This window comes from Camelus ferus, chromosome 6, assembly GCF_009834535.1.
Source record: "Camelus ferus isolate YT-003-E chromosome 6, BCGSAC_Cfer_1.0, whole genome shotgun sequence".
Taxonomy (NCBI): domain Eukaryota; kingdom Metazoa; phylum Chordata; class Mammalia; order Artiodactyla; family Camelidae; genus Camelus; species Camelus ferus.
In genome coordinates, this window is record NC_045701.1 from 75773041 (window position 1) to 75800863 (window position 27823).

General features: G+C 38.3%; 1 long non-coding RNA gene and 1 other non-coding gene across 3 annotated transcripts in view; one reads left to right on the plus strand and one right to left on the minus strand.

Moving 5' to 3' along the window:
• The window catches only part of LOC116664373, an 88017-nt gene extending 60800 nt beyond the window's left edge, over positions 1–27217 (plus strand). For both annotated transcript variants that reach the window (XR_004320885.1, XR_004320886.1), the window contains exons 2-5: positions 10705–10800; positions 18562–18669; positions 21169–21284; positions 26678–27217. This is a non-coding gene — a long non-coding RNA (uncharacterized LOC116664373). The remainder of the gene's footprint in view (positions 1–10704; positions 10801–18561; positions 18670–21168; positions 21285–26677) is intronic.
• Positions 13085–13156, minus strand: TRNAG-ACC. The gene has a single exon. It is a non-coding gene; the product is annotated as a tRNA-Gly (tRNA).
• Positions 27218–27823: the final 606 nt, after the last annotated feature.

Consider the following 27823-nt stretch of genomic DNA (forward strand, 5'->3'; position numbering starts at 1 on the left):
TAATAATAGTATCTTTATTATTTTCTATTCAGTATTTTATTGAAATTAAAATACTAAAAAATAAAGATTGCAGATACTAAAAAAAAACTATAGGAAAAAGTAGTATCTTCCTTGTTGGGTGTGGAATAGGGTTCAATGAGTTAATGTTGTATTGTATTGTATTGTATTCTCTGGCACCCAGAAAACCCTCAATATGAATAAGCTTTTGTTTTTACCTTAATTTCAGATGAAGAAATTGAGGCTTAGGGAGACTAAGAAGCTTGAGATGACCCAGCTATTAAGCTGGGATGTACCATTATCGGAACTAGATTCTTCGTTTGCAGAAACCAAGAACTTAATCTTTACACTGTATTGACTCTGGCAAAGGACAATTAAGTGAGAAATTCGGTTAAAACTTTTTTTCTAAGTAGGCTAACAGTCTACACATTTTGAATTTTTCCCACTTATATTGTAGGACCTTTGTGGGACTTACTTCAACCCACTTCACTTACTTTAAAACACTTCACTTCCCTAAAAACACCAGGGATGTCAGAGAAGGGGTCTTTTATTATTTCTCTTCCTTCTCAACACAATCCTGACTTGCTTTCTCCTGTCCCAGCAGTCTTAGAAAGTGTCCAAAGTATAGGGAAAGCACACTTACCATAAAGTATATGAGGACATTTAGCTAATAGAAAATGCTACATAAGAAACACGAAGTGGGCACATGGGCACAGAGAATTCCAAGGTGACCTCTACTAAGTTCATTCTGTTTCATTCCACTGGGCAGCGAGACTTAGGGGGAAATATTGAGGGATGCCAGTTTCTATGCAGCTTCTTGACTTCTCTGGCAAGCACTGAACATTGGGAACAACCAGGAAATCCCTCTCAGCTTTGTCTTAGGTGAACCATTAGCTTCTCCCTGTACCATTGCACATCTGCTGGCTCTGGTCTTGATTCTCTGGTTGCTTAAGCTGTAATTGCAACATGCCTTACCTTCTGGGAAGCTGCAGTCCACATAGCTACTATTTAATATATTCCTGGCCTGAGACCCCCATGCATGCTAAATCCTTTTTAGTGTGGCCAGAGGGAGGGGAATTTAATTGTTTTGGCTCATGATGGACCATTTTCTCCTCTTTGCTTCTGAAGTCTTGCCAGAGACATTTTCTAACTCACTAGACCTTCCAAGATTTTTCTCTGTACCCAATGGGTCTTCTGATTCCTACTTCTCTTCATATTATATCATTGTGTTTCCTTCTTTTGACACTTATAATAATTATCTGCTATACTTCAAGGTCATTGGCAGCAAGAAATACATGTGTATAACCTCATAGATGCCATGGGTTGTGCTAGGCACTGGAGATATCTACAAGATACTCTCTCCATCTCTCTCTATATATATACTGAATAAATAAACCAGTGAATGAATTAACGGAGCCTAGTCAGCTGCTCTTGAGAGGACTGAGCAGTAGATACCTCCATGTTACAGGTTATTAGAAGATGAAGGATTGAATAAATATTTATATATACACATGCACTACTTTGAATCATGACCCAAAGTCAACATCTTCTCAAGCAAACTAGCAGACTTCAGAACTTCAGAACTTTCGAATTTGTAGTTGCTGGAAGGTTCTAAGACTATGGCCTAATTGAAATTCTCCAGCTCCTTCAATTGTCAGAACTCAATGCTATTTCTGAGAGGGAGCTCTGCTATCCCCATGGTAACAGGGCTTCATTAAAGGTGTGACATCACAAAGCTGTGCTTGTTTGAGGACACCTGGGAATTTCAGGTACAGACGGAAATACCATTAAAGGCAAATTATACGTACATAGTCTGTGTAATTATGTGCACATGCATAGATATGCCTAATTTAGCCACACTTTTCATTTTGTCTCATTTATCATTAGGCTTTTAACAACTCAAATCTCAAGCATGGATGTAGTTCAGGGTGCTTTATCTTCTTGAAGAAGAGTGCATCTGAATTTTGGGGTAAATATCTACCATTTAATGTGATGCTGCTCTTCAGAAGAAAAGAAACAAATAGATCAAATCCCTTGCTTATCTACTTATTATTCCTTTCAACCAAATTAAGGGAATGTTGATTCTTAACACACCCTCTGAAATGGATAAATATATCATCTCTATACAAAATTTCCCACCACCATCCACCTGTCTGGCCATTCATGACTTAGGTCAGTTCCAGTAGCCTGCCTGAAGGGAGTATTTTAGACTTACGAGAAGGGATTGTACAGACAGCCTGGGCCAGGTCACCACAAATGTCTTTCATTCTAATTAAAAAAATTAGTCAAAATATTCACACCATTTACTATTTTGTAGATGCCTCTAAATACTTTGCATAGTGTCTGGAAAAGGAAAAGTTTTTAAAAAAAGAACTCAGAGGATCAATGGATTTAAGAATGGTCTTGATTCCCTCATCACTAGGATAATCCCTTTGCTTTGTGTATTGGATTCCCTTGGATTCCTTTCCTATCAAAGTCAGTGCTTTTAATGGCTCCATGTTATACAGTGCAGCCAGGAAAGGTACCAGTCAGACAGGATTAGCTCTGAGAATGCAGGAAAATATGACAAGGTGAAAGGCTAGCTATGAAGGGGATTAGCTCATAAATAATATAGCTTGATAGGATTTATAAGGAAAAAATGCGAACGATTTGCACAGGTGGTTTTGCAAGAACACGTGGTGTGTCTCTTTCCACTGGCTGAAGAGGTGCTCCAGCTGGAGTGTTTGCCAAGGTGACTTCTCCCTCCAGGGTGCTTTGAAAGGTCCTTGCTGCCCTTCTCTCTCCCCAGCCCCTACCCGCTTCTCTATAAATTTCTTGGAATTGTTAAAGATGTGAGGCTGAACGCTTGGCTTTGTTTATGACATTGATTTGAGCTGAGTTTTTCTAAATGGAAGTCTAATGCTCTTTTTCTAAATAATGTCTATGTGTGCTCCCTTCATTGACATTCATGTTTTGGGTAGGAGAAACAATCTGTTACATTTCCTACATTTCAAATGAGTTGGAGGCAGTGGTCTTCATAAGGATTTTCCTGAGGGCTAGGTGAACAGAATATCTGAGGATCCAAAATTACTTTCTCTATGTCTGTTAAATCCCATACGGTTTTGAGTAAATTTCTTTTTTTTTTCCTCAGTGGAAAAAAAATGTTCAAACAGGAGGTTAAAGTTGGAAGGAAACTTAGAAAACCTATAGTTCAATCATTCATTTTAGAAAATGAAGAGACTTAGCCAAAGAAACAAAGCCAACCACTGCTTTGTAGCAGAACCAGAGCAAGAAACCAGGAACCCCAGCTACTTAAGTTTCTTGCTAACATGTGGGAATATATGTATAAATGTACATACAATATATGCATGCCTGCAATATATGTATATGCAATATATGTACACATACAATATATGTAACCACACACACTTACATGTATATGTAAATACAGCTTGAATTTTATCTCACCCCCTCATGACTCAAAATGTGGTCTGTGGACCAGCAGCATTGCCATCACTGGGAGCTTGTTAGAGATGCAGAATTTCAGGCTCTACCCCAGACCTGCTGAATCTTAAACTGTAGCCTAATAGGATCCCCAGGTGATTCACATACATTAAATTTGAGAAGCACTGTTTTAACAATTCCTGCTTTTCTGTGATAACATAGTATGGTTATTCAGAGCCCAGAGATAATCCAAAATGCTCATTATATATGCTGATTTCTCATCTTTTTCTCTCCTTCACAAAGTTTTAGTCATTTCACGCTGCTGTAAAATGAAATGATGCTGAAATGTGTCACCTCTATTCCTCTCCTGTCTTTTAGAAGAAAAGAGTTGCCTTCAGTTCAGATTTTGCCTCAGTCTATTCAAATAAAAATTGTTCCTTGCCCCAGAGTGTGCTAAGTACTTTGTTCACCGTTGTCGCCTGCGATGGTGTGACATTATAAGGATTACAGGATCTCCATTTTACCGAAGAGGAGACTGAGGCTGAAAGATGTGTCAGGGCTTGGACTTGAACCGAGATATGGCTCATTCTGGAATGTGAACACTAACCACAGTGCATGTCACTTCTGCAATTCAAAGTTTGCTTCTTCTCTCAAGCATTTAACTCTCTGAAAAATGAAATTATCTTACCAAGTGAAAAACCAGAATTCAGACTTATCACAGTGCTTGGTACCTAGTAGGCACTTGAGAAAGATTTGTTGCATAAATGTATGGACAAATGAGAAGGCCTCGGTCTCCCTGGTGAGGAAGTACCAGCTCTCCACAATGCCAAGAGAAAGGTGTGGCCAGGGGAAGAGGCTTTTCCCATTTTAAGGCCACTGATGTTTCCTTGGGATCCTAATCCTTCTACCCTCTTTTTTGTTTTCCTTTCTCTTTGACCTCGATATTACTGTAAATGTCTTGCTTTTCTTCTAAATTTTCACTTTTTGTTCTTTTCTGTTGTCTTGGGCAATAGTCTGACTGGAGGACCGAGGCCAAATCTAGTGACATCCTTGGAGGCGCTGAGCTTCTATTTCAGGGATTCTGAGAAAGTCCCATTAACCTTTAATCCTCTTTCATTCCCTGGGAATTTCAGAGTTAGAGCATCAAACTTCGGGTTAAAATTTTATGTTATTAGACCTTTGTACATAAGTGTTAGTGAAAGATCAAGAACCAGTCCCTGAGGAAGGAAGGAAAATATAGGGACCCTGAACGCCCAGAGCTAAGAGGGATGGAGGGTGAGGAAAAGCGGAGGCTGGCCCGTCTGACAGGTCGTTCTGGGAGAACTGAAGAGAAGTGGCCTGTTACCCACTTTAGAGTGCTGGCTCTGACGTGGTACCAGGTGGCAGAGGGCAGTGAAGGGCAGGGGGACCTCCTGAACACTCGCCCCGACTGTGCAGCTATCACCTTGTGCAGACTCGGTAAAGGAGCCAACAGCCACGCCATCCTGGGTCTCATTTCCTAAGCTATACAGCAGTGGGGTTTGGGTGTTTAGGCATTTATTTCCTTGTGTTTGAGAGGTTTTTAGAAAGGGTGTTCTAAATTGGAAAAGTGGCAAGCTGGCCTCTGCGGAGACAGGTTTAAGAGGGCCGGGTAAGGAGGGTACAGCTCACATGTCTGCTTGGATGGTTGGTTTGGCCGGTGGTCTCCTCCCTGGCCCAGGCCCTGTAATTGGGTCAGTGGTGCCCTTGAATTTGGGGAACAGCCCCACAACCGCATGTTGCCCCATTGCTCCAGCTGATTCTCAGACCTTTAAGGCTTTGCACTATGTAAATTCTCACTGCATATGGCCCTCTGGGGATTGAGGAGGGACTAGGCACACCTAGTCTAAAGGGATGTTTTGGGATTTGCTAGAGGACATTTTTTTAAACCTCTGAGCTGACAATGCTGATCTGAATGTCATCCACTATTTCACTACTTTTATTTTGTAAATGATTAATATATTAAAAAGAATCCCTGCCTCGTAAGTATTCATTGATTATACGTGGATGTGTTCGATTTAGTTTCCAGGATGGAAAAACTACTTTGCTAACCAATTTATGGTCCTTCAGCCAGGATTATATGAGAAATTGATTTAGGTCTCCTCATTCATCCAACCCAGATACATAGGGCATCAGCCACATGCAGACTTGCTGCAGGGGTTGGAGATAAACAAAATACAGCCTCTGATTTTAAGGAACTCCTAGTATAGTGGAAAGGAGACAGGTATGCAAACAGGTAATTATAATACAATGACACAAATGATACAGTGGAGGTGGCAACAGAGTGTTCTGGAAACACATAGGAGGGAGGGGTGGGCTCCGTTAGGAAAATCAGCTGAAGTTTCATGGAGGACATGCCATCTGGTGATGGTGAAGTCGCAGTGCTTACTTTGCACATTATATCCCTAACCCTGAGATGACATTTGATTGTTCGAGGGCTCAGCAACAAATCTTTCCCCTCCCCTGTGCTCCCTCTATAACCCAGCAAACAACTACAATGAGCTGAAATGCATCAAGGCAAGTAGCGCGGGGTTAAAAGTAAAAGCTGCTCTTTGCTGACTTGGGTCGGATCCTGGAAGCTGCAGAGAGCACTTAATTTTATAGTTCTTCTGATTAAGGCTTTCTCCAGCAGCTCCTTCAGTGGATCAGGTAAGCAAAACGAGCCAGCTAGCAGGCAATGTCACAGATCTTGTATTTTGGTCTTCTCTGCTTCTGAAGTACTTAGCAGGATGTCAACTGCCCGTTGCACAAGAAAAATAAAATTGCTTGCGTGAGACCCTTGTTACAGTGAAGAAGTGGGAAAGTAGGAAGGAATTCAATCTTTGGCTTAGAAAAATCTCATTCTCTTAAGGTATATTGAAGTCTGCAAAGCAGTTATCTTTCTGAGCAGCTAGATGCAACCTGGAAATGCAGCTCCTAATAGCCTTGGTGAGATTAAGTGAAGTTTCTGTGATTGTGGTTTGATGCCCTTCCCCCCAGTCAACCTGTATCTGCAGCCCCTTCTACACTTCTCATCTGCCTGACACTCTTCACTTCTTCCCTGCTGCCCCCAACCCACTGGCATCTCTATAGCAGGAAGGAGAGATGAGTGGCTTGACAGCCTAGAAGGATACGTTTAATAGAAATTGATGGAAGTGGCCCAGGAAGGACACCATTCTATTATTCTTGCAGTAAGAAAGGTTATCAGGGTGTGATGGAGCCATGCTCTCTTGCTGAACTATTTTGTGTTTACAGGACCTGCAAGGGAGTTGGGAGAGAAATTGAAAGGGAAATTAATTTGAACTGTAATTGATATAAGGTCAGTCATAGGATGGTGGGAGGGAGCAGAATTGAGGAATGGTTTGGCGGAGGGGTGGGCAATACTGCTCTGAAGTCAACACGTAGGACCCTTTGTGGTAAAAAGTGTACTTTGTGAACAAGGGGTCAGCTGGTGGGTCTGCTTTGATTATAATGGACATATCAGCTTTTCAAATTGAAATACATGTTGGTGAACATGCAAGCGGATTTGGCGGCACCATTTTATCTTTAATATTCTTTGCCTGTAACAGTTAATCTCATAAGAAATTCAGACTCAGACAAGCGGCACCTTAGCAACCGCTCCCTGTAATTATACTTTGGACTTGGATTTCAGTTCAGTGTTTTTTCTTTCTTTTCTTCTTCCCACCTTCCTTCCTTCCCATTTCCTTCTCTCCTTGTCTCTTTTATTCCTATTTTCTTATGACTTCAGTAGCTTCTTTATGTCCCTTGCCTATCCCACAACTCAGGCTGAGAAATGACTTTGCTGAAAAACAAGACTTTCAAAGATTCGCAAGGAGTATAGGGTTTTTTTTTTTTTGACCATTTGTAGAACAGGCATATATTTATTATTACCTAATGATTCCTGTAATTGTCAATGATGGACCAAAGCAAACTGACTTCAGGAATACGAAAGGGGACCATTTGACTTATAAAAACGGGACGTTCAAGGGTAGTCCTGGGGTTACCTGTGCATAGACTGAGAGAGTCTCAAGGATGGTGTCTCTCTGCCCCTATCTCTGGACTCTGCTTCTCTTTGTGTTTTTCATGGTGATGGGCTGATGGCAGCCGTAAGCTCATGTCCCACAGGTACAAGAGTGACAAGGAAGTAGTCACTGAACACTCTTTCTAACCACCTGTTCACTCCTTGATAGCACTTACCTCCTCTAATTTTGAAATGATCTTTGTAATGCCTAATTCCGTGAAGGCAGGGCCGTGTCTGTCTTGTTCATCACTCAGTCCCCAAGGGCTAACATGTGCACACCAAGTATTTGTTGAATCAATGCATATCTTCTTTATCCAAAAAAGTTTTTTTCCAAATTTTATGTAACATTCTCTTGAAAGGAAATTGATGGTCTCTGACTTGATAAAAAGTGCCCACTGTGGTTTAAGGAATGGGGAACAGGTCAGGTCTTGTGTCCATTTGTACAGCAAGTGGATAGGGGAGGCACTGTGACTGACAATCTTGCTGGACCACGTGGGACAGGAAAGGGACAGTTTCCAAAAGGAAAGATGGGTGCTGAGTAGACACATAATGAATGTCTACTACTTCACTGTTCTGTTCGTTTTGCTTTCAGGTGGCTACTTGTGGGAGAAGATAAAATGTATTCTCTTGGTAGGGATATAGTTTGATTGTTCTCTCTAGTCGTCCCAAGTCCTATATATAATCTGACTTCAACTTGCCTTGTCAGCTTTGTTTTCTCTTGTTTCCTGAGTCATATCCAGGATCTAGGGAGATATGACCACTCATTATTCTCCCAATATTTACTTTTCCATGGCCTTATTTTGAGGGTTCTCGGTTGTCAGAATTGGCGTAAACTATGCTTTCATATGTTAAAGAGTAGAATATTTTTTAAAAAACTTCTTTTATTTTATTTCCAAAATTAAACTAAGAGTTAGATTTTTTTTTTTCAAGATGCAATGCCTAAATAGCATCTTTTCTTTTTCCTGGTTCTTTTCTTGCTGTTCCAGCAAATTGTCTTAAGGACCATTGTGTTTTATTCTACATTGTTTTCATCTATATTGTTTTTAGCTCTCTAATTCAATTTTTTAATATTTAGTTTAAAAGTATTTTTGTATCTCTTTTTAAAAAAGCACATATCCTAGACATTAGCAAAAAGCATTGAAATGCCTAAATTAATATTGTGGTCAGAGGAGAAGGCAATAAAAATAATAATCATGGAAGTCTAAGAAGAAAATCAGGCCCTGGAATTTTGGTTAATGATGCCTTTGTTTATTTTTGAGTGTGGATTTCATTGTGATAAAAGCAGCAAAAGAGACAGGAAGATTAGAGAAGATTTTGCAAGATTAGGATCTGGAGGACCTTCCTTGAAAGTTTGCTTTTTTGAAATTTCCAAGCATTGTGAAAATGGGAATATCTTTCTTTTCTGTCTTTTATTCTTTGATCTTCAAGGACCACAAAAATGGAGGGGCAGAGAAAAATATTTGTAGTTTTACCTCATTGCTCAGTAAATTACTTACATTTCTAATACCCTTTTTCTCTTATTTCCCATGTTGTAATTTTCAGTCCTTCAAGACCCAACTCCCAGTTAACAGTCTCAATGAAGCTATCTCTGAGAGCCCTGGCTGAAAGTCCTGTTTCTATTGGCCATCCTCTAAAACAGCGGTTCTCAAAGTGTAGTCACTGGACTAGTAGCATCAGTAACAGTTAAAATAAGTCTTACTTTTAAGATGGCACATATTGGAGATGCAGATTCTTCCCCCTTTTCCCCCAGTCTACTGATTCAGAAACTCTGGTGATGAGGCTCAGCAATCTGTGGTTTAACAAGCCCTTCAGGTGATTCTGATATATGCTAAAGTTGAAAAGCTCTAAAACTTAGCATTCTGTCTCATTTACATGGGGAATGTGTAGCATCTGCTCTGCTAGATAATGTGCTCCTGGGAAGATGTCTATGTCATTTTTGATTTTTAGGCTCCTGTAAAAGGTAAAGGATATTGAAACATAAAAGTTTGTAGATGAATGGGCATAATAGGGCATAGATCTTAACATAAGAAAGAGAGAGAGGAACAGAGCCTAATCCAGTTTCTCAATTTTCCAATTTGCCTTCTGCTTTGACTGAATGGACCAGATAATTACTAAATCCCTATTTCACTTTATGGCCGAATCCCTATTTTGCTTTATGTGGTGTCTGTCTGAACACAAATAGATGTGCTCCCATGCGGTAGTCAGTAGGTCTGTTCACTGATGATCATCTGCTTCCCTTTTTGTAACCCAGCAACTGCAATACTATTGCTTAGAGCTTTTGTGGAGTCTGTTGGTCAAGTTTAAGTAAAGGGCAAGTCTACTTTAAATACATAGAACAGTCTATTAAACATTTTTGTTCTTCAGAAGACTCTCACTCACTTCAGGTGTTGCCCGTGAGGCTGCCCAGCTCTCTGGGTGTCTAACCTTGGCCTCTTGTCATCAGCGATTAAAACTTCTAAAACAGAAGAATGCTTAACCACTCCAGCTGTTAAAACATTAGTACATGCTCTGGTGAGCTCAAATTTAAATGCTTTGAATGGCCCTTTAGGGGATCTTCCTTCTCTTTTTTAACTTACAGTCAAAATTCAGCAATAGTTTTAACTTCTTCAGTCCCTGCATGTGCTCACATTTCTCCATTCCCCACATCCCGCCGAAAAGATCCATTTAGCTATTAGTCTAAGGATTAAATTTTAAGCTGTTAGTTCTGTGTTTAATATTCACCAGTCAAAACTCGTATTACTTTTTGACTTTGCCTTCTGTCACTCCAAGCCCTCACAGTTGTTTTTTTTTTTATAAAATCTAAAATTCCAAATGGATTCCTATAGGATGGATCAGGATAAGATTAGTCAAAAGGGAATAATCAGAGGGAGCCTTTTCATCTTACCTGCCAAATAGATCTGTGGTGCGATAACCAGCCCACATCCTGTCTCTGTTTCCTGAACTCCACATAAATCCCTTTCTCTTTTGTAACTTCGTTTGTACTCCCATTCTGTGTTACACAAATGCCAGCTTCTACTAAATTCTACTAAATTCCACTAAATTCCATTCTCTACTAAATTTTATAGAATTTCCCTTTAAACTTTCTGGTTTGCTAATGCTTCCGTGTATTCTCAATCGATTAGGGCTTTCCTTAAGAAATACATCTAATATTGCCAAATTTTACAGCTCAACCCCTTACCTTTCTACAGAGCTTGAGATCTCTATTCTACCTGTATTCACCTTTGTTATCTAAGGTCCTGCTACTCAAAGCATGGTTTGTATTTCAGCATCACTGGCATTATCCAAGACATGTCAGAAATGTTGGATCCGGGGCCCACCTCAGACATACTGACTCAGAATCTGCCTTTTAACAAGAGCCCCAGGTGAGTCTTGTGCACATGTAAAGTTTGAGAAGGACTGTTCTGTTGGACACCTCACACTTAATTAGGCCAAAATAGAATTTTTGATTTCTTTTTCCTGTCCAGTTCCTACCCAGATACTCTTCCCTATACCTGCTCCCCTTCTGCCCCAATTTGTTTCTTCTCTCACTCGTCTCATACATTCTGTTAAAAAGTCCTATAGAATCTACCTCCAGTGTAAAAATACAAATTCATTAATTGGTGTGATTCTTCATGACACCTACTTTCTATCACTATATTATGTTCATTATATCATTCATCACTATCTGAGATTGTCTTATATTCCTCTACTTATTTTTTGTCCTTACTCCATCTAAAAGGTAAAATCCTTGAGAGTAGGATCTTGTCTGTCTTGGACACCTTGGTATCCCGAGCACCTAAGATGATGAATGGCATGGAGAAGATGCTCTCAAAACAATTACTGGAACTAACTAATGAGGTTTCTCACATTATCTAAACAACATTGATCACGGATTAGATGCCCTGTGACAATGTGAATAATCGATGAGTCAGAACTCAACACTGGCTCTCTCTGGGTCCCACATTCTGAAATGGAGAAATGTTCCATACTGAAGAAGGAATTTTCATTCTGAAAAAATTGACAGGTAAATTGATCATCAGTGCTAAGAAGCAAATATGGATATAAATCAAATAAGCTTATATCCATATTTAGTCACATATCAAATGTGTGATTCTGGATATTATTTAAATCTATGCTTCAGTTTTCTCATCTGTAAAAGAATGATATTACATTACATGCAGACTCTCTGTCATTTCCCTTCCTGATTGAATGTATTTTATGAAAAATGTTCCGTGTACCCACTTCCCTTCCCCTGTTTTTCAATAATTGTCTGGTACACATCAACTAATAGGCTATTTCTGCTCTGGTGTTATTGCTACCATGTATTATGTTAGCAACTTTGAATCCATTATGATTTTTAATTGAAGCTGAATATATTTAATTACATCATTTTGAGCCATCCAGGTTTAATTTCACCAAAATTATATCAAATTGGGACACTCTGAAAGATGACAGGCAAAAAAGAAAAATAGTATGAATAAAGCTTTGATATGCACTAACTCACCTATTAAGTTCTATTCTTGTATGCTAGGCATGGCTTTTCTCTATTGTTCTTATCAACAAAATAAACTTTATGTAGGCCACATATACACAGACTTCTGATCGTGTAGCCTACAGTTGAAAAAACAGCATTAACAAATTTTGAAACCTTTGGACTGGAGGTTCTCTAAGATCTCTCTCTGTTTTAAAACACGTAAGCATATACACATAGGCTGCTTTTAATGCTTTATTAAATACTTCATAATAAATTACAGATAAATCCACTTAAGTAGTAATGAAAGATATCAATATAAAACAGTACATAGGCCTTCCAGCCAACATGAAGAAGTAGGGACCAAATTTAGTTTACTACCTGAAACAATTAAAAACCAGAAAAAAGTTATGAAAAGACTATCCTTGAGACATTGGTCAATAAAGAACAAATAGGGTGATCCCTAAAATTTCCTAATTGCTGTCTAGGCTGCTGCTCCGGGAAGGAGAATGCAAATGAGCACAATGTCCTCCCCAGTCAAAGAGGTGGAGCTGGGAGTCTGGGGAGGCCAGACAAGTTAGAGCCAGAGGAAGGGGAGCTACAGGGTCAGGAGCTTCGGAGATCTGAAGATCTCCCTCACATCTTCCCTTGAGTATTGATTAGTGCATCTGTGAGACATTACTAAGGCTGGGAAAATAGCTGTCCAAAATGATTAGAGGAAAGAGTGCTCAGAACTGACACAGGGCCAGAAATAGTAACTGCTCCATTAGCCAGAGTGGAAAACTTCATAATTCATGGTATGTTGGATTGAATAAGCAGAAGGGTTTTGCTTCAGCGGTGGGATAAAATTAGACCTAGCCTAAATGCTGATGTATTACTACACAACAAAGCTTAAATGTAAAACCTGAAAATATAAAATTGTTTCAAAGTAAGTTAACTTTGATCCAGATCAAAGCTCAAGAATATCTACAGGAAAACCAAAATATTCAGGACTTAACAAAATAAAATTTACAATGTCTAGAATTCAATAAATTATTATGAATGCAAAGAAGCAGGAAAATACAACACATAAAAAAAGAGAAAAATTAATCAAATTCAACCACACAGTGTAATAGTAGACTGAATTAGTAGATAAGAACATGAAGACATTCATTTTTGCTGTGAGGGAGGTAATTAGGTTTATTTATTTATTTTAATGGAGGTACTGGGGATTGAACCCAGGAATTTGTGCATGGTAAGCACACACTCTACCACTGAACTATACCCTCCTCCCAAATTTTTTTTTTTTTTTTTTTTGTATTCCATATTTTAAAGAAGCTAGAGGAAAGATTAAACATGTTAAGTAGGGACATAGAAGATACAAAAGGACCCAAATTAAAATTCTGGACCTGAAAGCCATAATATCTGGAATGAAAAACTACTCTTGATGTACCTCACAGCTGATGAGACACTGCTGAAGAAAAGATAAGTGCATTTGAAGACATGGTCATAGATACTATCTAAAATGAGACACAGAGAAAAAGCCAAAAGAAAATAAAAAGGAACAGAAAATGAATGAGCTGTGAGACAACTTTAAAGGATTTAATATATGTATAATTGAAGTCCTCAAAAGAGAGGATTTGGGACAGAAGTGTTTTAAAATAATGAATGAATGAAGATATTAAAGAATCAAATGACATCAAAGATATCAAATGAAGAATGGAGATATCAAAATGAGGAAGAATGAAGATTATCAAGTACAAAGATGTGGATCAAATGGGGCTTTTATACACTGCTGATGGGAATGTGAAATGGAACAGCCAGTTTGGAAAACAGTTTGATAGTTTCTTACATCATTCAGTATACACCTACCAGGTGACTCTGCTATTTCATTCCTAGGTACTTACCCAAGAGTGGTGAAAAGATAGGTCCACACAAAAGCTAGGTCATGGATGTTCATAGAAGCTTTATTTGTAATAGGCTCAAACTGGAAACAACCTGCCTGTTTATCAGGAGGTGAACGGGTAAGCCAGATGTTGTAAGACATATAATGAAGTGCTACTCGGCAATGAAAATGGATGGACTTCTTGTACCTGCAACAACAAGAGTCAGCATTCAGACAAGAGGCAAGGCTAGCAGGCTTGAGGCTCCTATCCTTGAAAAGACCTGCTTAAATGGATGGTCTTTGTTTGGCTTCTGGGAACTTGGATTTTGAGAGGGTTTCCACCATTCCCAGGATTGTTAAAAAGTGACTCAGTGTACCTAAACTCTTTGTGCAAACAACATAGTTTATACTAAACACGTGCCTTCTTGTGAGAATCTAGAACATTGGCTCAAACCAGACAGAGGCTGCCTACCTGAGCAGCCCCCCAGCAAAATCTTCAGTCCCTGAATGTCTCATAAGCTTCCCTGGTAGATAACCGTACATGTGTGTTGTCGTAACTTGCTGCTGGTTGATTTAATTGTGCCCTGTGTGACTTCACTGGGAGGAGACTCTTGGAAGTTTGTGTCTGGTTTCCTCTGGACTTTGTCTCATGTCCCTTTCCCTTGGCTGATTATACTTTGTATGCTTTTTCCTGCGATAAATCATAGCCACCAGCATGACTATATGAATTCTGTGAGTTCGCCTAGCAAATCATCAAACCTAAGGGTGGTGGTGGTGTTGGGACTCCTGACACAATAAATCTCGAATATATTATACTGAGTGAGGTAAGGTAGACTTTTCCTCCTCAAACAAAAGAGTACATACCATATCTATCTATGTATCTATATAACTTATAAATAATAAAAACTAATCTATAGTGACAAAATCAGTTGTTTCTTGGGATGTTAGCGGGGTGATATTGGGAAAAGCAGAAGGAAAGAAGTAGAGAAAGGAGCACAAGAGAACTTGGGGGGTGATGGACATGTTTATTTTCTGAATTATGGAGATGGTTCAACAAATGTATACATATCTTAAAACTTATCATATTGTGCAGCTTAAATATGTGTAGTTTGTCGTGGGTCAGTTTTACCTGAAGGAAGCTGTTCTTTAAAAAAAAAAGTACATAGCACTTTCTGTGTAACGTGGAACGTGTTCAGCACTTTCTGGGGATTGTGTTATTTATTTTTCTTAAAACTTCATGAGGTAAGCACTAGTTTTATTTTCAGGAGGCTGCATGTTACATAAGCAAAGTAACCACAGCACTCAAAGTCAGAGAAAGAGCCAGGACCTCCTCCTAAGACTTGCAGAATTCCAAAGCATATTCTGCATTCACTGTTTTATATTTCATGGATGAATAACTGAGGCACTAATTTTGGTAATTATTTAAAAATTTCCCTGCTCTGAAGGATCTTCCATTGGCACTTCAGCTTGGAGATTACAGGGTATCCTTAGTTCAAATTTGTGTCCTCTGACTCTTTGGCCTTTTAAACATTAAGGCCCTTTCACGATGGCCTTAGGCCTTCGGGACAGCAGAGGCCAAAGGCTCCTGTTTCAGAATTCACTTACATAATCTCCTGGTTTGCATTTACTAAAAGTTCCCTACGTCATCTTCCTGTCCCTTCTACCCTTGGTTCTGTGCTTCAAGACTTAATTTCTGCTTGAGATTTCCTGTTGAGTTACAGATTCATTTTGGTCTCTTTGTCCTTAGCTCATTAACTCCGGCTTTCTCCACCTTGTATTTTAACTGTTGGATCCATGGGATCCTTAGCATGAGAGAACCCACTGCTCTGGGCAAGAGACCCTCTTTCCAGCCCCACATGAGTCCCATAGCTCAAGCTAAACTCCTGTCTCTAGAGAAGAAAAATCAAGACACGGAGGTCAGTAAATCAGATAAACTTTCAAAGATTAAGCTAAAATTAAAAAAGAATAAAAAAAGAATGTCTGCTCTTGTGTTTTGATGTGTGTTTACCTTATTGCTGTTTGGAGCTCTGCCGCACATCATCTGCCTTTGTTACATTTGTCATATCAATCAGTCAGAGGCAATTATGAAACTGCCAACTCCACCCTTTTATTCAGCAAGGCTGTCTAATTCTGCAGCTATTAATAACCTTCTTATCTCTCTTAGTTTATCTGCTTCTTTTCTAGCATTTGATCACTGGAACTGGTGTGGCTTGTCAGTTGCAGATAGAGGATGTTAGGAAATTAAACAATATTAGTTGCACCTGAAATCTGAAGTTACAGGGAATTATTTTCATGGTGGTGCCTGGTATGTTGTACCATAAATTATGTGAGGTGCTTTCAAATGGACAAAAAAGATCATTTTCTTAGAGTGTGGACATGAATGTTATCACCGGATTGTGTCAGAAATGGTTCACTGGTATAGGAGATAGTGTAATGACCAAAAATTTCATGTCATGTTATAGACTTGCAGTCTGGCCAGGAATCAGACAGTTCACATTTAATTCATCTTTCTCACATCTAGTAATACTAAGGAGTAATAGTGCAAATAAATTCTTACTTCAATAGCATTTGGAATTTTAAATTGGCATCTGAAATTGTGCTTCCAAAAGCCTCATTTCTGTGGAGCCAGAGAGTCTATATGTCAAGGTCAAGTGCTAAGTGTGTGCTTAATACCTGGGCTGCTAGTCTCTGCCCCATGATAATTCTTCATTTAATGGATACAAAAGAGGAAGAGAGGGGTGCGATTTCATGACAGCTTGTAGGAGAAAGAAAAAAAATCCTTGAATTTTATGATAATTTAGTTTAATGATCAGGCCAAACTCTCTGTCAGGAAATTTCTTTCTTTTCTTTTCTTTTTTCTTTTTTTTTTTTAGGGAAAGATTGGAGACTTGACCTCTTGATCACTCAGCATAGCAAGAGAATTCAAACAGTGTCCGTGAAATTTTTCTTAATTCTACTTGCATGTGGATAATCCACCTTAGATACTTTAAAAAAAATAAAGTAATATGTAAATCAATCAATCCATATATAAAATCAGAAAATTTACTTAATTTCTCAAGCCCCCAGCATTCTCCTCTGTGTAGTGGACGGAAATAAGTGGGGAGAGGGACCAAATGATACATGGTACGTAACCAAATTTAACGCCGCTTGTGATTTTGTCCTAATTTGTTTCAGCAGGGAAGTTATAGAGACCAAGTCAAACTGACTTAAGCAAAGAGTAAACTTGGCTCATTTACCTTTAAAGTTCATGGGTAGATTTTTGTCAATCAGAGCTGGATCGAAGGGCTTAAATGATGCCTTTAGATTTGTTTCTCTCCTTCTCTATCGTTTATTTATGCTTTGTCCTACGTGGGATCCACTCTTAAGCATTCTTTTTCTAGAAGGTGGCTCCTGGAAACTCCATGTTTAAGTTCTGACAGCTCTCAATCCAATTGAAAGAGCTTCTTTTTTTCCCAAAGAGTTCTCCAAAAATTTCGTCGGACTAACTTGTGTCTTAAGTCCATTCTTGAACAAGTGATGATAGAGCTTCAGTACTCTGGTTAGAAGGCTTGGAACATATATTTATGTCAGGAACTAGGGTGGAGTAATACCATTTAAACCATACAGACTAAAAGTAGTGGGGAAATGTTCCCCAAAGGAAAATGTGGATTTTTTTTTTCTAAAAGAGGGAATAGATCTTGGGGAAGAAATAATAATAGCTGATGATTATATAGTGCTTACTTGATGGCAGGCACTAAATGATCTGACTGTCTTAGGTATACTAAATTATTTAATCATGAAAGCAGCCAGCTTTACAGATGAGCAAATTGAAGGACAGAGAAGTTAAGTAACTTGCCCAAGGTCATACAGCTAGTAAAGGGCAGAGTCAGGGTTCAGGTGCAGGCAGTCTGGCACTGGGGTTCATGCTCTCTAAATCACGAGGGAACACTGCCTCTCGGAATTAAGAAAACATTTACTTCCACTCAGGCTCTGGAATTACAGCTATTAATTTCTGCCTCTTTTGCTTATAAGCCATTAGACACGTGTAAGACATTGATTTTATTCCTCATCTGCAAAATAGTGGTGGTAATATTACCTGGAAGATTAAATATATTGCTCGCACATAGTAGGCACTTGACAATTGGTAACTAAAAAGACAATCACACTGACATGCCCTGGGGCATGAAAAAATCTCTAACCCTCTGAATTCCTAAAACACATTCATCATGAAACGTAAAAGAGTATTTTCTTCTCTGCTGACCAAGAAAATGGTTAACAAGTAGATCTTAATACTTACTCTCTTCTGCCTGATTTACATTTTAGAGATTGCCTCATCGCTGATTTTACCTTAAATGCAGAGGTGTGACTAAATAATTCTGTCTTGCAGCATAAATTAAGAAAACGAATGTACTTGGAATTACACTCCCCCTAGTCTTTTTTCTCTTCCTCCTCCTTATCAACATAGAATACCATTTACTGAGCACCTACACACGGTGTGTGGTGCATCATTCTGTTCTCTCTCATTTTCCTGGCTTTTCCTAAAATGCCTTTGATTACAGAAAGGAAATAAGTCATTGAAAAGCATGACATTTCTTTTCAGTAAATAAGTAGGGGTTTATATAACTCGAGAAAAGAGATAGTATAAATATGTATTTTAGTAATATTTTATCACAAACATTGGTGACAAGGAGTTTCCCAAACAGGAACCGTATGTTCAAAATAGTGAGACAAATCTGTTAAATTTTGGAAGAAAAAGGCAACTATTGTTTGTTTTTCTGTTTCTTGGGCTACCTATCAAAATATGGGTTTTTTTTTTTTTTCTTCCATCAGGTATCATCTGGCTTTTCTCCTAAAAGAGAATTTTACCAACTCCTTTAAGGAATAAAAATGACAATAAAAAACATTATGGCATATTTCAGAGTCTGTTTGTGTGAACAGGTAAGTAATATAGTTTCTGATAAAATACTGGGAAACCAGAAGATGGAACTCACTTCTTCTTTGATTAGGAGGTTGTTTGGGAAATAATATTTAGCTGAGAACGTGGAGGACACTGAGGGGAGGTTGACCTTTTCACATGAAATGTCAGGAATAACCCAGAACATATTGCTTAATTTTTCTGATTATGTCGTCAAAACTAAAAATCACTTTGCCTGGCATCTGGTAATCCACGAAACTTGCTAAAGTAGACTTTCCATTTGAGTTTCTTTGCCCCTCATATTCTCTGAAGTGTCGTACAGAAAGAAGCAGTATCAGTGTTTGAGGCAGATTTTGGCTCCAATACTGGATCCCAGTGTGTGTGTGACATTGGGAAAGTTATCTAGGAGGCAAGTCAGTTCTCCAGATGATCTGTCAAACAAATAACCAGTTTTTGCCAAATTTACGTAAATGTTTGTAAGGTTTACAAGAATATGAATTACACTAAAGTTGATAGGCTGAGAAAATGGTCAAAGAATTTTTAAAATAAATTATTTAAAAGAAATGCTATTTTCCAACCAACATTGGAAACTTTTTTCATGCATTTTAGATTGGTTTCCGCTCCTTCTTTTGGATTTGAATTTGGATGCTTTTGAGTGTTATTTTGTACTTTTTTAAACTTTAAGCATTTTTAATATCCTGTTGCCAACATATGAACTTTCCGTTTGTATCTGTAGTCATTTAAAATTTAAATTTAAATTCAAAAGCATGTGAAATAGTCAGAATTTTATATTAAATTGAATTTTAATTTTAAATTGAATTTCAGCTTAAAATGGAATTAAATCTTTATTTTAGATTGAGTCCAATTTTCAGTTATTTAAAGTAGATTTAATTACATTAAGTATTTAAATTAAATTGAGAGTTTAAACTTAAATCCAAAAGCATCTTGAAGAAATAAAAATAACCTAAAGAAATCTCATCGCCTAGGAAATGCAGAAACTCTGTTTGCTGATAAGAAATAATTGGGATAGGCCAATTGAAATACCAAACATAAAAGGATTAAAAAGTTCAGAGTGTAAAGGAAGTGGGACTGTTCAGAATATTTTGCTATGGTTGGTCATAATATGGTTAGTACCTCAAATACCTTGACCATGACCCAGAAAATGTGAAAGAAGAATTTTAGAAATAGACTTAAAAATGCTAAAATTGCTAAAATCTGATAAAACAGAAATAATGTTAACATGAAGTTTAGAAACCAGTAGAAACAGAAATTTCCCATAATAAATGCTGACATTTCTGTTTTGCTAGAAAAATTTTATTAGCAGAAGTCAAAATTCAGCCTTCCTTGTAAGCTTTTAAAATATTCTGCTTGATTTTCAGTTTCCTCATCTATTCAAACCATAAAAATCATTTTTATTAGACTGGCGAACTTGATAGATAGAACAAATTAGATTTTAGGAAGCTGAATTTTACTGAATTAATTTGAAGGACATTAACCTACTGCCAGTTGCTAACTTCTCTAAGCCTCAGTTTCCACATTTGTAAAATGAGAGTGACAAGAATGTTGCCTCCTTCCTCCTTTGTTCTCTCATCTGTATTTTTCTGATACTATTTATGTGCTTGGAGATTCAAGTATCTTGTTTCGTCTCTCTATATATTCCCAGGGCCTGACATGTATGTAGTAATAATAATAATAATAGCTCATTTCAAGCCAGACATTGTGAAAATGTTTTACATACTTATTTCATTTAATTCTGACAAAAAGCCAGTGTGAAAAGTACTATTATCTCCTCACAATGATGAGGAAACAGATGCTCAAAGAAGTGACTTGTGTCATGAAAAAGAGGCACAGGTAGCAAATAATAGAGCTGAACTTCAAACACGAGTGGTATCACTCCATGTTTGCGGTACTGAATTCCTAAGGGTACCAAGAGGCCAACTCCCCCCCACCCCCCCACCCTTTTTTTGGTATATGGTACAGTGCTGTGCTATTACGTTTTCTGGTTCATTTTTTTCTCTTAGAACTAAATAAATGTTCAAATACAAGGCCTTCCAATGAGGCTAATATGGCATGTATTGCAGACCCTTCTTTCAGCGCATATGTGGACTGTGTTCTGAGGATGAGAGGGAGAAGGAAGGTGGGATGGGCCATGCGACCAAATGGTTTAATTAAAAGGGAGAAGGGAATGAAAAAACACCTACAAGGGACTACAGACTATAAACTACTACTGCTACAAACTACCCACATGTGCTTATGCTTTGACCCACAGTGAGGTTAGTGTAGATTATTCTGAATTCAAGAGAATTTCTGGGTCATTTCTCCTCATTACTTCTCACTAGCTTCTGTGGAATGACATTAAGTAGATTTGTTGAAGATGTATAAGGTGCTAGAAACACAGACGCCCCCCTCTCTCTCTTGTTTGTTCTTTTTAAAAAATTCTTGACATTTTGTTGTTTTACATTTATATATGTATTTTTATTGAAATACAGATAGTTTACAATGTTGTGTCAATTTGTTTGTAGGACGTTTTTGATGCCTTTGCCATCTGCAGCTTACTGCTATGAATGTGGTGACTTACACTCTGAAAATTAACAGAGAACATCTGTGATCCGTTTCTAGGCTGAAAGCCTCACCTGATGTAAGATGTTAGCTGGTCCATTGAAAAGGCCTTGTTTATTCATCCATCTCAAACATTTAATGTGCTCTTACTATGTTTCAGACTGCTGGCATTAGAGCTGCAGAGATGAAAACGATGTTGTTCCTGCCTTGTGGAGTTAATAATCTAAAGGAAAGACAGGAAATTATGATGGGTACAATGTAAGAGATACAAGGAAAAGATAATTTCCAAATTACTGAGGACTTAATTTGTGCTAGACGTTGTCCCAGCATTTTGTCTATTATGTAATTTTATTCTTACAGAATCCTGTAAGGTAGTTACTCTCACTGTGCTGAATTAAGATGAGAAAACCAGGACCCAGAGATTTTAAATAACTTGTCAAGTTCAGAAAGGTAGCAAAGAGATGAACCTATAATTGAATCCAGATAACTTAGTACCAAAGTCAGGATACGTGAAACACTATGCAATATTACCTACTGTAAGGAGTACAAATGGGGGCTCCAATAGAAATGTAAACATGTTCTCATTGTATTCAAGTTATAGTACAGGCTGGAGACTTAAATTTCTGCCTCTGGGAAAAGAAATACAAAGTTAAATAAGCATATTTCAATTGAGACGACAACACACAGTGCTTAAGAGCTGGATTACTGGGTTGAATCTGGTCTCATCTACTTACTGTTAGCTGTGCAACCTAGGACAAGGTATTTAATCCCACTGAGGCTTAGCTTCCTCATCTGTACAATGGGATAATGTTAGTGTATAACTCATAGTCGATCTAAGAAATGAAAAATTTTATTCATGCCAACCTGAGGATTATAACTTGGGAGACAGTCTTTCAGAAAGCTCTGAGGACTGTTCCTCCCATTAGAGGCCAAAGCACAGTTTATATGTTTTTGAGACAAAGGGTTATACAACAAATGACTTTTCTTGCTCTAGTCTCATGAGGCCACTACAGTATTTCAGAACTAGCACTTGTGAATTTGTTCTCAACCATCGTTGCTGTGGACCTAGGGAAAATCAAGACAGCTGCCTAGTGGTCAGGAAGCTCGCAGGTCATAAATCTGATAAGCTAAGACGGTAGCCAGTGTAATTTGATGGGGCAGGTATGGGAAGGTTTTTTTTCAAATTTGGAGTGTAAAACATTGTGTAAATGTCATGCTTATTATGAAGAGCAGGTTGGTCCAATTAACTGACCCCCAAATAGATTCTATCTTAGATATGTTGTAAAAGTAGGGTGGTCGGTTGGTATTCATGGAAAAGTAACTGATTTCCTAGTGGAAAGTGAGGATTTAAAAATTGCTTTTTGGTTTTTTTTTTCTTTCTTTTTTGTCTGTGGGTCTCCTGCCTTCTCAAAATGTGGCCTGCCTTTAGAGGCAGACACAGTTGGGTCAGTCATCAGTATGGATGTCTTTCTGTTTCTTTTTTTTCTGAAAACTCTCCTTTGATCTCTTTCTCATTTCTCTTATTTGAAAAAAAAAAATCGTATCTTGTAAGGAACCTCCTTTGCCCCATACATACTAGTTTCATTTATTCTGTTAAATATGCTATAACTATACCTTCATTTTTCTAAGTCGTACTTCTGGACATATATTTACCAAAAGTAAAACACAGTAAAATGCTGTGATTAGTGGTTGGTAATTGATGTTGGTTCTCTGCCCAGAACCTGATTAAAGTTCTTATTGTCTAAGGGAGGTGAGGAGAGGAAACTGTGTAGAAAAAGATGGGGAGAGTTCAGGTGAAGAAATAGGAGGGACATTTTTTTCTTGGAAATTATGAAGGCTGGGTCCTCATATTTCCGGTGTTCTCCCATCTGTACCTGGATTCGGGTCAAAAAGGCACAAGGCGATGCCTGTAATTATTGTTGCCGTCCTGGAAATCTCAGCCAGTCAGAGGAGCCAGAGTCAATATTTAAGGCAGAGCAGATAACTATGAGGTATATCCAAGCCACAGTCATGGGACTACATGCATTTGGATTACACATCCCACAGCTCTCAGCTAGCAAACTGTGTGGGCATTTTGTTAATCTTGCAATAATATGACCAGGCATTTTTTTTTTAAAGGGAACAGTTGGACTCACACCACTCTTTGGAAGGATTTTATGCTACTTCACTCCTGCTATATGCCAGGCACTGTTCTATGTGCTACAGATACCCACTGGTGAATTAGCCAGTCCTAAACCATTCCTTTTACTGCTCAGTTTAGTGGAAAAAGAAAGTGCCTCTCTCCCCTTGATTTTTTTTCCTGTATTTCCAATCGAGAAGAACAAAAACATTTACTCATTATCACAATTAATTTTGTCTGAATTTTAGTAATCAGCCAGGCATAAAACCCTAATATTTGGATGGGGTGATCTAACAGTAATAACAACTATAACAAAATACATACAGAATTTTGGTATTTATAACACATTTTCACCTATATGATCACTTTTAACCTCATTGAGCCCCTGAATTCTCATCTGGAAAATAAGGCCTAAAAACATCTATCTTGCGTGAATGGATGGAGATAGACAGCCAGCCTAGGGTCATGCCTGCCAATTGTGAAGGCCTGTGTTTTATTAGATACTGAACCTGAAACTTAGAGAGGAAATGTGAATTGTCCACGGTTGGATATAATAAAGTCAAAAGAAAAAAGTGGGACTTCAAATACAATCTTTGGACTAAGGCCTATGATTTTCCCATTATATGTCATTTGTTGCTTAATTGACCCATCAATTAATCAGGAGCCAGGAGGATCCCCTCAGAACTTCTCCAGACATAGTGTTCCAGGAAAGTTGACCACATTTTACTTTTTTTGGCAGCCTATATAATAATAGTGCAACCAAATAGGAAAGAAAGTAAGAGGAGAGACAGGGACCATTACTTTTCGAGTAATAATAAAATTCATCCACAAGCTGACCGCCGTGAAATAATCAATTTCGTTCACATCCTTCTAATCAATATTTTAGAACGTGTTAAATTTTCAGGCTGTTCTTTTCTTGAGCCCTAGTCACAGGGAGCTGGTTTTGCCTTTGTTCTATAGAATATCAGAGCAGGAACTGACCTTTGAGGCTGCCTAGTCAGACCCCTTAGTATGCAGATGAGGAAGTCACAGGTAGAAAGATGTCTCTATAGACTAAGGCAAACTCCTAAACGGGGAACAGTTAGTGACTTTAAATTGTTTTCTACATGTAATTGTTTGCTTACAAAATGAACACTCTGTGGCTTGGCAGTAGGATGATAATTGAACATTTGCCTGAGTTTAAACTTAGACAAGACTTTGGTGTGTTACATTATTTAGGCCCAGCAGAGCCTTTGCTGGACCTGATATTTGGTAGGCTCTCAAAAATTTTTGCTGGGTGAATGAATAAAGCATATATGACTTGTGTATATACTTTGGAAATAGTAAGTACAATTTATTAATCTATGACCATTATCCTCATATTTAGTCACATCATCATCATCAGTGAAGCTTTATTAAATGCATCCCATATACAATTGTAATAGGAATGGGGAAAAAAGGACGTTGTGTAGAGATACCGATCATTTGAAACTGATTAGTGTAATGTTTAAGGTTGGCATGTGTGTGTGTGCTTGTGTGTGTTCACTGGGGAAGGAGGTAGTGGTGGGTCTTATGAAAGAGAGAGAGGAGTACAAGACATTAACATTTGTGAGTATGGTTGTGACATAAACTGATAAAGGAAATAGAAATATAGTGATTAATACTGCACAGTCTTTCCCTATTGTTTATCGAAAATAAGTTGCCCCCATGTAGGAGTCCAGTTAGAGGTGAAGGTGAGGTCATCAAAAAATGTTGACTAGTTTATTTAGTAAAATGAAAAAAAAAACGTAGTCACTGAAAAATGTGCTGGACTGGTCACCATTTTCTGAATGTCAGCAACATAGAATCAGTAGAATAATAGCTAACATGCATTGAAAACTCACTATCTTCCATTCGTGCATATAAGCACTTTACCTATATTCAGTGACTTAATTCTCATCTCAGCCCTAAGAGGTGGGTGATAATATCATCCCCATTTTACAGATGAGGAAAATGGAGCTTAGAGAGATTAAATGAATTGCTCAAGTTCACTCAGCTATTTGTGTGATGGATCCAGGTTTTGAACTCAGACCGTCTTGATTCCAGGGTCTATTCTTAGGCACTTTGTTGTACTACCTACTAGAAGCTTTGCTGTGGAAGGGAATTTGGGGATCCTGGAGCATAACAAGCCTCACTTTACAAGTGAGAAACGCATGGCCTGGAGAAGTTCAATGGTTTGCCCGGGGTCACAATTATTTTGTGACAGAGCCTGAACCGTGACAGTTTGTGCTCTTGTGTGCAAGGCTGAGTTAATTGGAGACAGTTATGGGGACATTAGCCCGCAGGCACCATGTGCTTTCACTCTTGCTGCCATTCACAAACCAATCTTGAAAAGCTGGAGAAACGGGGTAGCCCAAAAAATTTTCAAACTTTCTTTCCTTATGCGAGACACTTAAGTTATTCTGTGAATGAAAAAAATCATTCTTGCTTGCTCTGGTTGAGGGACAGTTTCCTTTGAGGAATGCACAGCATCAGTTCATTGGCTACTCTGGTTTCTCTGTGTGAGAAAAAACAACCCCAAAGAAAAACTGAGTCGCGGCTCCATGCCAGGGGAATTAATGAAAGATGCAGGGGCTTGAATAGGCAGTCTTATTTCTCTTTTCTCCCGGACAACACCCTCCACCTCTTGACCCTCCCAAAGACTGTCTGTCCACAGTATTCCCGGGAAAGAGATTCTGCAACTTTCCTCTTCATTGCTGACAAAATAATAAGAAAGGCGACAAGAGCAGATCTGGTACCATTTCATCCTTCCAACTAGAAAACTTCCTCTGGCAGATGTCTTAAGGCTAAACGGGACAGGCACATCCAAGAGAATTTGGCTAACCTGAAATGTCATATTTCATGAGGAGTTCAATAGAGCAACTTATCACAATTGACCCTATCAGAGAAGGACCAACCATCCTCAGTAGACCCGGGGTTGTGAAATGCCACCACATTTGGCCATAAAATTTATCATGTCAGCAGATCTACAGTCAACACTATGCTCTGTGAAATATGGCAGTGCTGCTGGGACATTTGTCTTTGTTGGGCCAGTCAGATTTGCCTTGCATTTCCACTTAGTCCACATTCATACCCCAGCACCATCTATAATGACAATCTGCTTGGAAACACGACTCGCAGCTCCGATGAGCTAGGACGGGTAGAATGAAAAGCTTGTACAATGCACGTATTTTGGGGGCATGCCGTTAAAATGCTGAAAAATTTTCCAGTGACTCCTTTTTCTCAGATAATTATTTTAAGAAAAGTAACACATTAAGAGGGAACTGAGGCTCTTGACAAATTAACACCATTGGAGACACATATGTTTAACTTTTTTTCATTTTCTCATTTCACAGAAAAGAAGCAGAGGGACAGGCATAGTGAAACTGCGTCTCGTTTCTGAGGCCCTCCTTGGGCAGAACTGTGCAGGTGACAAGGCTGGGTATCAAAGTTGCTGCCTCCTGACTGTCTGTCCTCGAACTCTGGTGTGCTGCTTCTGTTTCTGGTGTTCTTGGAATCTCTCCCTTATCTACCTTTTCCTAAACTCTGCACAATGCACATTTATTGTTCCCACTAGGAGGTGGATATGGTTTCATATCTTCTAAATTTTTTTATTATAACAAATATAAAATTATTAAATTAAAAGAATTTTGGCGTTTCAGTTCTTAGTTTCACCTTGGTAATAATAGTGATCAGAGGGTCTATCAGTTTACCCCCGAGTATAGCAGATTACACGTTAGAAATAGCTTAAGGGAACGCTCAGACTTGGGTGTTATGAATTTTAGATTTGTGTCTGATCTCTTTGATTTGTGCTGATTGACCTTTGGCAAGTCCAGAAACCTCTGAGAATCTTAGATCTGTGGAAGCTTTGGGTAAATAAAAGCAATTCTTTCTCACGATTGGTGTGCCGATTAAATAGAAATACACACACACACACACACACACACACACACACACACACACACACTTTCATAAATTGAAGACAAATAAGATGACTTTTCTTTGTTGTAAAGCCAGCAGAAAAAAAGAAACAACCACTGGATTTGGAGTCAGAATTTGTGTGTTAGGATTCTAGATTCCCAATTACTTGCTGTGTAATCTCAGGCAAATCCTTTAGTTGCTCTGAGTCTCAATCTTTCATCTATTAAAATAATGGGAATAACTCATAAAGATATAATAAGATAGATGTGATATCCTTTAGGAATTCTAAGGGTAGTATGCAAATGTTTATTAATTTACACCTCATCTTGTTACAAAAAGCATATTCCTACCATAAGAAACCTTTAATTTGGCTCTGAGCAGTCTAGCAGGCAATCTGCAAAAGGGAATCTGGTCAAATTGGATAATTTGGATTTTATATAAGATTAAGATCGATGGCACTCCTAGAAAAAGCATTTCTAATTCTAATTCCTAATACTAAGACTAGAAAGAAGTTTGTCCACAGGGTCCTCAAAGAGAGGACATGATGACCAATGTCCTCAATAAATAATGCCATTGTAATA